The 12,617-nt window shown below is 39.1% G+C and overlaps 1 non-coding gene across 1 annotated transcript; it reads left to right on the top strand.

Annotated features, from left to right (window-relative positions):
• The first annotated feature begins 491 nt into the window (after window positions 1-491).
• LOC145141473 (small nucleolar RNA R71) lies at window positions 492-598 on the top strand. The gene has a single exon (XR_013722681.1). It is a non-coding gene; the product is annotated as a small nucleolar RNA R71 (small nucleolar RNA).
• The last annotated feature ends 12,019 nt before the right edge of the window (window positions 599-12,617 follow it).

The raw sequence follows: 12,617 nt of genomic DNA, 5'->3' as shown, positions 1-12,617 counted from the left end.
CAAATCATGCAAGCATCGACTCAAGCTTGGATTTGTTCTCGAACGATGGTTGTTAGTTTTAATAAAAGCCTCAACTAGTTTACATAAACTTCTCTTCATTAGCTTTCTTGTATTCGTCATATTTATCTCCACTCGAGTAACAAACTTGTGCTTTCCAATTCCCATTCCTATCTAATCTGCAATCCTTAGTCAAATGCGGCCCATTGCACTTATTATATCCCAATTGTATTGCGTGAATCGATTGGTCCATCTTTGTCATTCTTCGATCCATACTCTCGAGCTTTTCCTTCATGGCTACCAATTCTTCAGAAGCTCCAATCCCATTAGTTTTCCCTCTTGTCACATCCTCTCGAGGTACTCTCTAGAGTGCTTTACAAATTCTTCTATTAATTCTTTTATCGTATCGAGATTTTTCTTCATCATTGGTCCTTGAGAATCATGGAGTTGCCTTGTTGTCACATCCACCCCATCATAGAAGATATAAACTTCTTGTTGAACGTTGAGGGAAATTACTGAGTAATCCCTTGTATCTCTCCTAAGCTTCATATAAGGACTCTTTGTTTTCTTATTGGAAGTTAACAATCTTTTTTTTTGAGTTTGGCTATCTTTGAAGGAGGAATAAATTGCTCTATGAAGGCTTCACAAATATTGGCCCAAGTTCTAATTGTTCCAGGAGCGAGTGACTTCAACCATAGTTTTTGCATCTCCAGTGAATGTCATGGGAAGCATTCTCAGTAAAAGTGCAATTCTTGACATATTTGAAACATTGAAATAGTTTGTAATGTCCAAAACTTCATCGATGTGCTTGAAAGCATATTCATAATCTTTCCCGAAAAATGGTATATCTTTGAGCATCGAGAGGATACGACCTTTGAGCTCAAACTAGTTGCAGCTGGAATCGTGGGAGGAATTAGACCAGGATCATAGTCATTATGCATCCTCTTTTTGTATTCCTCCATCGTCATCCTGGTTATGTCTGCAATCTCTTCTTCTTCGTTTTTTTATGTCTTCTTCTCAATCATCTTCGGTTTCTAGCTCGTAAGCAATACCCTTCTTGTTTGGAGTCTTCTCAAAGTGCTCGAACGTCTCTGATTGAAAAGTGTTACTCGATCCGTCAACCTTATTATATTTCCTTTTATGGAAAGTGGGTTCTAGATCTTGAAGTGGTGGAACTATTGTATTTCTCGATCCTTTACTCATAAATCACTGAAAACAAAACAAAAAATGCGTAAAAAGGAACTAAACAAAAACTAAAAACCAAACAAACAATGACCACGTCGTGGCCGATCTTTATCACGACGTGGATAATGAATAAACATAAAAATTTCAAAATACTGCAAAAAATAACTTTTTTGTTGTTTTACCCCACAAAAAAGGATCAAATAGCTTAAAGTAATTAAATTGACAACTGAAATCATCATACCCCGGCAGGGGCGCCATAAACTTGATGTGCAAAAATATATATCTATCAACTTTCAAATTTATAAACCTAACTAAATTAACTAATTTATGCACCTATAGTCACTGTACCTAGTTGGATTATAGGATAGTTTAGGTAAGTCGGGTGTCGAACACAGGGAATGGAGTTTAACTAATAAAACAGTTATTAAAGTTAAACTAAGAAATAACATTAAAAGGGGGGAGGGGGGGTTTACTATTTTCCAAGATCATAAGAACTTAAATCAAACAATTACCTACTATCAATATTAAACTAAGAAAAGAAAATGAATTGAATTTCAATATTAAAGAGTACTTTTGTTATATCCGAATCCCCTCTTTTCCTTATGATTGATTTCTTATTAAATTACTATTGATGGTTACAAAATTATTATATAACTGTTATTATGAACAATTTCCTAGTTATTACCAATTTATGACTTACTATGTATGATCAAACACAAGTAAACACCAAATTAATATTAAGATAAATTTGACTACGCACGATAAATCTAAGAGTTACTTTTCTATGATCAAGTCAAGCAACCAAGCACAAGTTATCGATCAATTATGCTCTCTCTAACACAGCTTAAGTTACTAACTTCAATTACCTAATCTAAGATTTGTCCACCCCTAGCTCTCGCAATTTAATGATCATCTACTACAAAAAACTTATATCAAGGCAATAAAAGACTAGAACTAAAACATGTAAGGTTTTGATTTATCAACACTAGAAAAACCAACAATAATTAATCATAAGATTGAAATCAACACATAGTTCCAAGGGTTCATCATCACCAACAAAAGTAAAAGGGTTTTAGCCCATAATCATAGCAGAAGAACACATAAAATCAATGCAAATAAGACTATACATGATTAAACAAACCGAAATAATTAATGTTGTTTTCTTTTAGATCTTGTGACATTCCGAAATTTAGTTCAAAAACGGTGAACGTTAATTCACTGTAAATCTATTTGTAATTTAACTCACTGAGTTTTAGTGCATCTAATGTAAAATAAATGAGTTCATTTAAAATAATATAAGATACAAGATGATATCTTAATTCCAAATGTGTAAACTGACAAACAAATCAAACAGCTCAAACTGCAATCCTAGTTAATGCGTCTGAAAAACTGAAAATTCGTATTAGGCAGTTATGAGCGAAGCAAACATTAATATCTCATAGTAAGTATTCCCCTATTTCCGAGAATATAAAGAACGTCCAAAATGGAGTTCGTATGAACAATTATAAGAAAACAACCACTAAAACACTGAATTTCCTTAAACTTCTAAAATCGTATCGATCCGTTGAGGCACTTACACACATACGATGAAAATTCTGAGAGCGTTTTTGGACTCAGACTATGGTCTAATATTTAATTTCATACTCAAAATGTTTTTAGCGAAAATATTTGCAAAAGTCGAAAAATCGAGCGTTACGGGCTATTTAGACACAAGACTTTAAACGCGATTTCTTGGAGTTACGTAATCAAAAAATTAATCCATTCGGGTTTTTGGAATCCTTGAACCCGACTCTAACTAATGAAACTTTAAAAAAAAAATCCGACGTCGGGATCTCGATACACCAAAATAAGATGGTTTTAGGCAATTAAAGAGAGTGTGACACCTTTGTGGAACCCACCTAAGACCCACTAGGCACCAAAAATCTGATTTTCCTTGGTCTTTCTCCTCCTTCCCACGATTTCTTCCCCATGCCCCTTAATATGCACACTTCAACTATCAAGTACAAGACATGGTGGTGAAGTATGGCTTCCAAGGGAGAGTGTGTTCACCTTTAGTTATAAATAGAAGCATGATGCACCTTCAATCCACACAAATCTCAGCATTCATCTCTCCCTCTCAAATCTCTCTTGCTTCTTAAATCTCTACCACACACCACCACCAAACCACCTTATTCCCCGAACACCCCTCTGACCTGCTAACTACCTCCCCTCCCCTCACCGCTCGTTAGCTTCCAACAGAAGAAGAAGAAGGAGGCAGCAAGAGGCTACCAGAAACCTCTCGCCATCCCAGTACCACCTTGGAGAATACCGGCTACCACCACCTTCCGCCACCCCTGTTGTTGCTTCTAAGCGCTCCTCGACCCCCGATAATTTTTTTTGTTTAATTTTCTCGATCGTAAACCAACCCAGTCGAGTCCCGATCGTGTTTGTTTTTTTTTGTTCTCGTCGATGCATGGTTAACGAACACAGGAGGACCTCCTCTACTGTTCAAAGTCCATTTCTAAATTAATTCAATTTACCCAATTTCGAAATTTATTACAAATCAATTCCAAAGCCTTTAAACTTCATTTTAAAATGTTCAAAACCCACCTCCATACGAAAATCTCTTTACAAATTAAGACCAAGTCAACAAATTCTGTGGTGGTGATTCCGTAGTAAATTATGTGGTGGCGATTCCCTAGAAAATTCCGTGATGATGAATCCCTAGCAAATTATGTGGTGGTGATTCCATAGCAAATTCTGTGGTGATGAATCCCTAGCAAATTCCATGGTTGTGGATCCCTAGCAAATCCCTAGCAACTTCTGTTTGATGACTTCCTAGCAAATTCTGTGGTGGTGAATCCCTAACAATTTTCGTGGTGTATATTATATAGCAGATTCCATATCAAAGATTCCATATGCACGGATGGATAATTGATTTATAAATTAAATCCAAATTATTTTGTAGTAATATATGAAAAACAAAAATAACAAAAAAAATCAAATAACATTATATCATAAAATAATACAATAATTATTTATTAAATGGAAAATGGAAAATGGCTAATCTAAAATAAATACTTTGCAATAAGCATATCAACACTTTATGACCTACTAGTGTTGTTGTTTTGTAATGACATTAATAAGATCCATTGCCGTTTTAAGTTGTTTTTCAAGTTGCCCGACTTTTGCGTTGTTTTGTTCTTCTTGGGCCTTCATTATCTCTTTAAGCTCTTCGTTTTGCTCTTTCGTTTAGCAACAAACTCCATCATTTCTTCAAGTTCATCATTTTTTTCTGCAATGTAAGATACATCCGTTTTACCGTTAATATTGGGAACCGCCTTTAAAAAAGAGCCTAATCCATAAACTCTTCTTTTTTTGTTATGACCACCAACAACATCATAAAATAGTTTGTCCACCTCAAATTTAGCACCTTCATCTTATAACTCTTCCCGTTTTTCTGTATAGGCCGCCTACCAAATAAAAATAATATAAGTTCAAAGATATCAAAGTTATGAATGACATTATGGACTAGCTACAATATAAAAGTTTAATTGCACTGAAATGAATATTACATGATTTTTTCTATCGTTTTCATTTGTGAAAGTGACTCCATCGTGATTCTTTGTGTGTGTATACAGGAACAATTCACTATGGGGTGGATCACGTCCTAATTTCCTCTTCTGCATAAATACCATAAAATGTCAAATATACACATAAACATAAACATTGATGTACCATTAAAAAAATTACCAAATCAGAAGCTATCTTCAAATGATTTGCTGATCCATCGTTATGGGTAGGTTGTGCTACTCCATCAGCCACACCGTTACGCCTATTTTTCTTGTTCTACTTGGATGTTAGCTTGTATTCATCTGTATTCCATTTTACTTGCCAGTAGCTCCAGACTTCATGTGCAATATGAGCTGGTTTAAAGGCATGTGGGTTTCTTTGTGGGCTCCACATGTTGTAGAGATATTGGCCATAACTTTGTGCCACTTTACAATCCCAAGCTTGCCTCACCAACGAGTCTATCGTTTCACCCCAACAACATTTTTTCTACACATTAACAATATAAACATAAGTTTAAATGTAAATGTTTACCAAAAACAACTTATCACATATAGTTAACTACCTGGAACTCCTCCCAATATAATTTGCACATTTCTTTGCTTACTTTTCCCCAAGTGTACCGTTGTGGATCTACTCTTTGTAAAAAGGACGGACTAATAATGTGTGCATAAGGGCCTGGTGGCATGAGCCTGCAAATAATAATGTGATCGTTTTAGTTTTGAATTCATATGTACGTGTACACCAAAAGGTTATACATAGAAAAAAGTTGTAAGATATGATTGGTAACTCACGTTCTTTTTCCAAACACGAACAATTAAACGTCCATCTGGTCCACAATCTTCAGAGGAATTGTTTTCACCTTCAACATTTTCCACAACAGATCCATTCACAAGTGGTTGTGTTGGTGATGGGGTAAATTCTGGGATATGTGTTGGTGATGGGGTATATTATGGGGTAGGTGTTGGGATAGAAGTATATGTTGAGGATGTGGTAGTTCCTTTAAGTTAGGAGGATGTGGTAGTTACTTTAGTTATTGACGATGGTAATGTGGATGAAGCTTTTGAGGTTGTGGTAGTAGACATAGGTGTTGATGATGTGGTAGTGGATGTTTGTGTTGAGGATGGTTTCGATGATGTAGGTGCTGAAGTTTTGGTTGTAGATGTAGATGTTGAGGATTGTATTGGTCCAGTTGCTGAAGTTTTAGATGTATTTGTAACACTCGTGTTTCTAGCCTAGGCATTAATATTAAGGTGATAGTCTAGGTTAACCTTTGTAACTCATTTTGAAGAAATGAAAAAGGAATTATGTGAATTCTATGTGTTTTATGCTTAATTAGTAGGAGTTAATTAATTAAGAATAAAAATAAGCGTCCAAAATTAAATTTTAGATAAAGCCGATATCTATTAAGAAAGTTGTAGTGGTCGTGACAAGGATTACGGATATATAAAGAATGCCGAAATCCGAGTTATAACGAAGAAGTCATGACCTGTCGAAGTTTCACGACAAAACCGGCTCGGTGCTGAATGTCGTAAAAAGTGATTTTTCGATAAACTACTTTTTAGACTTAGTGATCTAAACGAAACTTGTAGTGTTCGTTAAACCGAGAAGTTCGATAAAAAGAACGCCCGGATCTGACTTCGTATGAGGAAGTTATGATTTTTCGTAATTTCAGCTTAGCAGTAGACAGCTAAAAACTCGAATTTTAGATCGAGCGATTTTTAGCCGACACAACCTAAATGAGAATCGAAGGTCTCGTCATTAGTAGCACAACGGTAAAAAATCTGACGAAAACGGACGTCGGATGAAGAAGTTATGAATTTTTAACGGATTTCCTGTCCCGGTCTGTTAAAAATAATAATATAAAAATTAAAGTCAAAATTAGCCGACGAAGTCTAAACGGAAGTTGTAGAGCGTAATTTTACCTACGCGTGTATATAAAGAACGTCAAAAAAGGAGCTCGTATGCGAAAGTTATGGATTTTAGAAGTTTTTGCATAAAAACCGAGAAAATTCGCAAAGTCACGATTTGCCACGTCACCCTCGCTTAGAAGGTGCCACGTGTCCGAAATGGTGAGTCAGGCGCGCCACGTGTCCGAGCTGCTGAGTCATCCGAGCACCTGATCTATCCGAAGTGGTCCAATAGCGGTGCGACACGTACTCTCTTCCCTCGTGTCCGAAACCTCACAAGAATGCCACGGATCCTCCCCTACTTCGGACTAGACCTCGGTCCAATCAGGAGAGGACAGCGAGGCCTTCGCACGTGCAGCCACCTGCGCACCCTCGCCTGCGGACCCCACCACCAGAACCGACTTCAGACCGAGGCTTCGGTCCAATCACAAGAAGCCAACAGCCACTTCGCACGTGCAACCCTCGTGCGAGCCATCACCTGCAAGCTTCGGATCTGCGACGCATGGCTTCTTCTCAGCAGTTGGATCAGGAGGCTCGCCCCTATAAATAGAAGGGTGCGAGACCTCCCGGGGGTATTTTGAAAACTTCTCATTTTTAGCCCCTTTCTCCATATTTCTTTCATATTATCATCCCCCGAAGCCCCGGTATCAATTATAAGCCCCGGAATACGCCACGAAGTGCCCGTGAAGCCCGGAAAATTTATCTTTTCGGTTTCGAAGCCCGACTTTCGCAGAGCCCGGTTTCTCAATAAAACTCCCGGTTTTATTAGAAACGAACGTTTTAGGAAACGAATTGCTGCCCGATTATCATCAGATCAAGTGAGTGTGTAGTTACTTTCAATTTACACATAGATATGAAGTATTTACCTTAAAATACGTGTTATGTGTAAATATGTTAATTGTTTATTTGAGGTGACTGTTGAATTGATGTTTTATACAAGTTTTAAACTGTATATGTATTTTATCTACAAATATGTTGGGTAGAACATGGGTAGACAAAATAGTCGGTGGGTGTTAAAAATGATGAGAGGCCTCGATGTCGGTGTCGGTGTTGTTGTTGGTGTTATCGTTGTAGTCGTCTAGCGGAGTATAGATGACGATCACGGACCTTTCTAGTCAGTCGAGTGGTACACTAGCAAGTTCGCAACTTGTAGGTGTTGATGAACTAAATGTTCATTGGTGTACTCCAATCCCCCTCATGGTTGCCTTTAGGACATGTATGGTTGAGGAGTCCCCTTAGCAGTAGTGTCCAACCCGATGATATTCCTTAGGTTAAGTCCCTTGTGTTAGGTGTTTAGGGACGTAAAGTGAGGACAACGGGAATGGGTAATCAGGGTTATTGTTGATTGGTGAACTTAATATGTTATTATTATTGTGGGTTGAAAACCCTATATGCTCACCAGGCTCCCAAGCCTGACCCACTCAGTTTTTTTATGATTACAGGTAGTGGACCCCGAACATAGTCGGAGGACGATGAGAGATTTTTGATTATAGGCCAGTAGTTGTAAATAACTGTTGAAAGACTTATAATGTCTTGTTTATGCTTTTGATCTATATCGGAACATGACATCCCGAGGTTTTGATATATATGGAAAATATATACCTTCTTAAAGAAGGGTTTTGATAAACATTATCATGTTTTATATTGGGGACCTATTCCACAACATCTTTTGAAAAGATTTCTCTGATTTTATTTTAAAAAGCATAAATTAAATCGGTCTTTTCTGGCCGAGAAATTAGGGGATGCCACAGTTGGTATCAGAGCATTAGTTTAAGCGAACTAAGAAATTGTAGAATTTCTAGACTTGAACTTAGAATGCTAAGTGATGATTGTGAGGTGAGTGTCTACCATATTTTAGACATGAGCACTAGTTTATTTTAGGAAAGGTGCCTAAAATGCCTTTATGTGCTAAATGCTATATGTTGCCATATATGCCATTATGTGTTCGGATCTATGGTCTGTTGCCGACCGGATCTGGAAACCTTATGTGTGTAGGATTCTAAGCGTATGATTACGAGATTAGAACTAACATGTAAACGTTTCGGAGTGATAAGGGAATTGACATGTCTAACAAGGATAAAGACCTAAATTCGCCTTATTCGGTATATAGATTTTAATGGCAAGAACTAGAAGTGGAGCGGGAAACGCAAACAGAAACCAACAACCTCAACCCCAAGTGGTGGAACAGGTGCCTATAGTAGGAGCTGCACCAGAACCCATCACTATGGCTGGAGTACGAACTATGATTCAGACCATGTTGGCTGATCAGAGGGAGGACTTGAGGAAAATGTTGCTGAACAACAGGGATGAACCTTCAGTTCCTGTTGAACAACGTGAACTAAATGACGATCGATCTGAAGAAGGGAACAACAACAGATCGGTTGGTCATAGTGAACCGCTTGTGGTTGGGAGGAATAACCACGAATGCAGAGTGGAGAGAAATGGGTGCAAGTATAAGGACTTTATGACTTGCAAGCCATCTACCTTCACTGGAAAAGAAGATCATGTTGGAGTTATGGACTGGATTTCGGAAATGGAGTTGGCTTTCATGACTTGTGATTGCCACGGCAAGTTACAAACTACCTTTGCAGTACGTCAGTTCAGGGGTAGTGCTGCTCGTTGGTGGAACACATTGGGGAAAACCCTAAGCCCTAATGAGCCATTGCAAATGACTTGGGCAGAGTTCTTGGTGCACTTTAAGCGCAAGTTCTGCTCGGCCCAAAATGTACTTGAGTTAGAAAACCAATTTCTAACGTTGAAGAAGGAGAGTATGACCGTTGACGAGTATACGAATAACTTCACAGACAAAATGGAGTTTGCTTTGCGTATTGTCCCAGATGAGCTGGCGAAAATTGACAGGTACGCAAAGGGACTTCCATGGGAGTATGCGGTGCTAGTACGTCAGGCACTTACTTTGGAGACAACTATATGGGCTGCCAAGTCTGTTGAAGATATGATCAAGGGGAGAGCCGCCAGCAAGGTTGAAGTTGGCGAAAAGAGAAAGTTTGAAGGAACGTCAGGTTCCAACAAAAAGAACAAATTCTCGAAATTTGGTTCGAGAAAATTCGGAGGAGGAGCCGAAGCCAAGTGGTGTGACAGGTGCAAGAAGAAACATGCTGGGAAGTGCAGCGTGGGAGTCACTTGTTACAAGTGTGGAAAGCCAGGGCATTATGCCAATGAATGCACCTTCACTAATAACGTCTGTCATGGGTGCCATGAAGAAGGGCATATTTTGAGGGATTGCCCGAAGAAGAAAGACGCAGCAAAACCCAATCTTCCACCAAAGCCGAAGGCGAGAGCCTTTCAGATGACACTCGAAGCTGCGAAAGAAGAAGCCGGTGTCGCTTCAGGTTCCTTTCTCGTAAACGAATTGCCTGCCCAAATTTTGTTTGATTCTGGAGCCAATTACTCCTTTATATCGCATGAATTTGGTAGAAAACTAGCTTTGCCTGTTGATAGACTAGTTAATGCTTTATTAGTCGAAATTGCTAGTGGCAAGTTTGTACCTGTTAGCCATCGTATGAAAAACATCATCATTGACTTGGATGGGAATAAGTTCCACGAGGAATTATTGCCTATCAAGTTAAATGGTTTCGACATAGTTTTAGGAATGGATTGGCTTAGCGCCAATGATGCCGAAATAATGTGTAGGAAGAAGATAGTTAAAGTAAACACGCCAGGGAAAGAGTCGTTTATGGTGTATGGAGACAAACGCAGAGTAAATTCTGGAATCATTTCCTTAATGAAAGCCAGAAAGTGTTTGGCCAAGGGGTGTACATCATATCTAGCGTTCGTGATTGATGCTCAGAAGGAAAAGAAGGAGGTGCAGAATATTCCAGTGGTGTGTGATTATCCGGAAGTCTTTCCCGAAGATCTTCCTGGATTGCCCCCTGATCGACAAGTGGAGTTTTGTATCGACTTGTTACCAGGAACGACGCCAATAGCCAAAGCACCATATCGATTAGCACCAACCAAAATGAAAGAACTTATAACACAACTTCAGGAGTTATTGGACAAAGGTTTCATTCGACCTAGTTCATCACCCTGGGGAGCCCCTGTGTTATTTGTAAAGAAGAAAGACGGGAGCATGAGAATGTGCATCGATTACAGAGAGCTGAATAAAGCGACGATAAAGAACAAGTACCCGTTGCCGAGGATCGATGACTTGTTCGATCAGTTGCAAGGATCGAGCTATTTTTCGAAGATCGATCTTAGGTCGGGGTACCATCAACTAAAGGTGAGGGAGCAGGATATCGAGAAGACCGCGTTCAGAACAAGATATGGACACTATGAATTTTTAGTTATGTCGTTAGGATTAACCAATGCCCCAGCAGCTTTCATGGATTTGATGAACAGGGTTTGTAAACCATACCTTGATAAATCTGTGATAGTATTCATAGACGATATCTTGATCTATTCGAAAAGCAAGCAGGAGCATGAGAAGCATCTGCGTGAAGTGCTAGAAGTTCTGAAAAAGGAGAAGCTGTACGCAAAGTTCTCCAAATGTGAATTTTGGATTCAAGAAGTCCAATTTTTGGGTCATGTGGTTAACCAAGAAGGGATAATGGTTGACCCAGCAAAGACTGAAGCTGTGATGAAGTGGGAACAACCAAAAAGTCCCACGGAGATTCGAAGCTTTTTAGGATTAGCTGGATATTATCGCCGATTTATCCAAGGCTTTCTTTGATCGCTACTCCATTAACAGCTTTGACCCACAAAGGAGCTACTTATGCTTGGAATGAGAAGCATAAGGAAGCGTTTGAGAAGTTAAAGAAGAGATTGTGTGAAGCACCGATTCTTTTGTTACCTGAAGGAGTTGATGACTTCGCAATCTATAGTGATGCCTCTGGAGTTGGGTTAGGATGTGTTCTGACCCAAAGGGATAAAGTGATAGTGTATGCATCGAGGCAGTTGAAAGAACATGAAAAGAACTACCCCACTCATGATCTGGAGTTGGCAGCGGTAGTATTCGCCTTAAAGATATGGAGTCATTATCTTTATGGTACTAAGTGTAAACTTTTCACTGATCATAAGAGTCTTCAATATCTCTTTAATCAGAAGGAACTGAACATGAGACAGCGGCGCTGGCTGGAACTACTCAAGGACTACGACTGTGAGATACTTTACCACCCTGGTAAAGCAAATGTTGTTGCTGCTGCTCTCAGTTGGAAGGTAAATCTTGAAAAGAGAAGGCCAAGAGCATTGAAGATTGAAGTTGTCTCTACAATTGTGGAAAGTATAAAGAAAGCTCAGGAGGAAGTTTTGGAGAAAAATGACCGGAAGGAGGAACGTTTGGGTAAAACGTTGGTGTTTGATACAAACGGTCAAGGATTGAAGGTATTCAAAGATAGGATTTTGGTACCTAAGACAGGAGGAGTAAGAGGTCTTCTGATGGAAGAAGCTCACAAAACCATGTACTCGATTCATCCCGGCAGTACGAAAATGTATAGGGACCTAAAACCCTATTACTGGTGGCCGACGATGAAGCTCGATGTTGCTAAGTATGTGGCTGAGTGTGTAACTTGTGCTAGGGTTAAGGCACAACATCAGAAACCGTATGGGAGTTTAGAACCTTTACCAGTACCCATGGGTAAATGGGAGGACATTACCATGGATTTTGTGACTAAACTGCCCAGAACAAGGAAGGGTCACGAGATGATTTGGGTGGTCGTTGATCGCTTCACTAAGAGTGCGCATTTCATAGCCGCTAACGAGAAATGGACTATGGATAAACTTGCGAATTCTTACGTGAAGGAAATTGTGAGGCTACACGGTGTTCTGTTAACGATTGTATCCGATCGTGATAGCCGTTTTACCTCAAGGTTTTGGAGGAGTCTACAAGAGGAATTGGGTACCAAGTTGTGTTTGAGTACAACTTACCATCCACAAACTGATGGTCAGAGCGAACGAACGATTCAAACATTGGAGGATATGCTGAGAGCATGTACCCTAGAATTCCAAGGTAACTTGGATGAG

This window comes from Lactuca virosa, chromosome 9, assembly GCF_052849685.1.
Source record: "Lactuca virosa cultivar CGN04683 chromosome 9, Lactuca_virosa_CGN04683_v6, whole genome shotgun sequence".
NCBI classification, from domain to species: Eukaryota; Viridiplantae; Streptophyta; class Magnoliopsida; order Asterales; family Asteraceae; genus Lactuca; species Lactuca virosa.
Note: the sequence above shows the minus strand (reverse complement) of the source record. Positions and strands in the feature narration are given on the sequence as shown.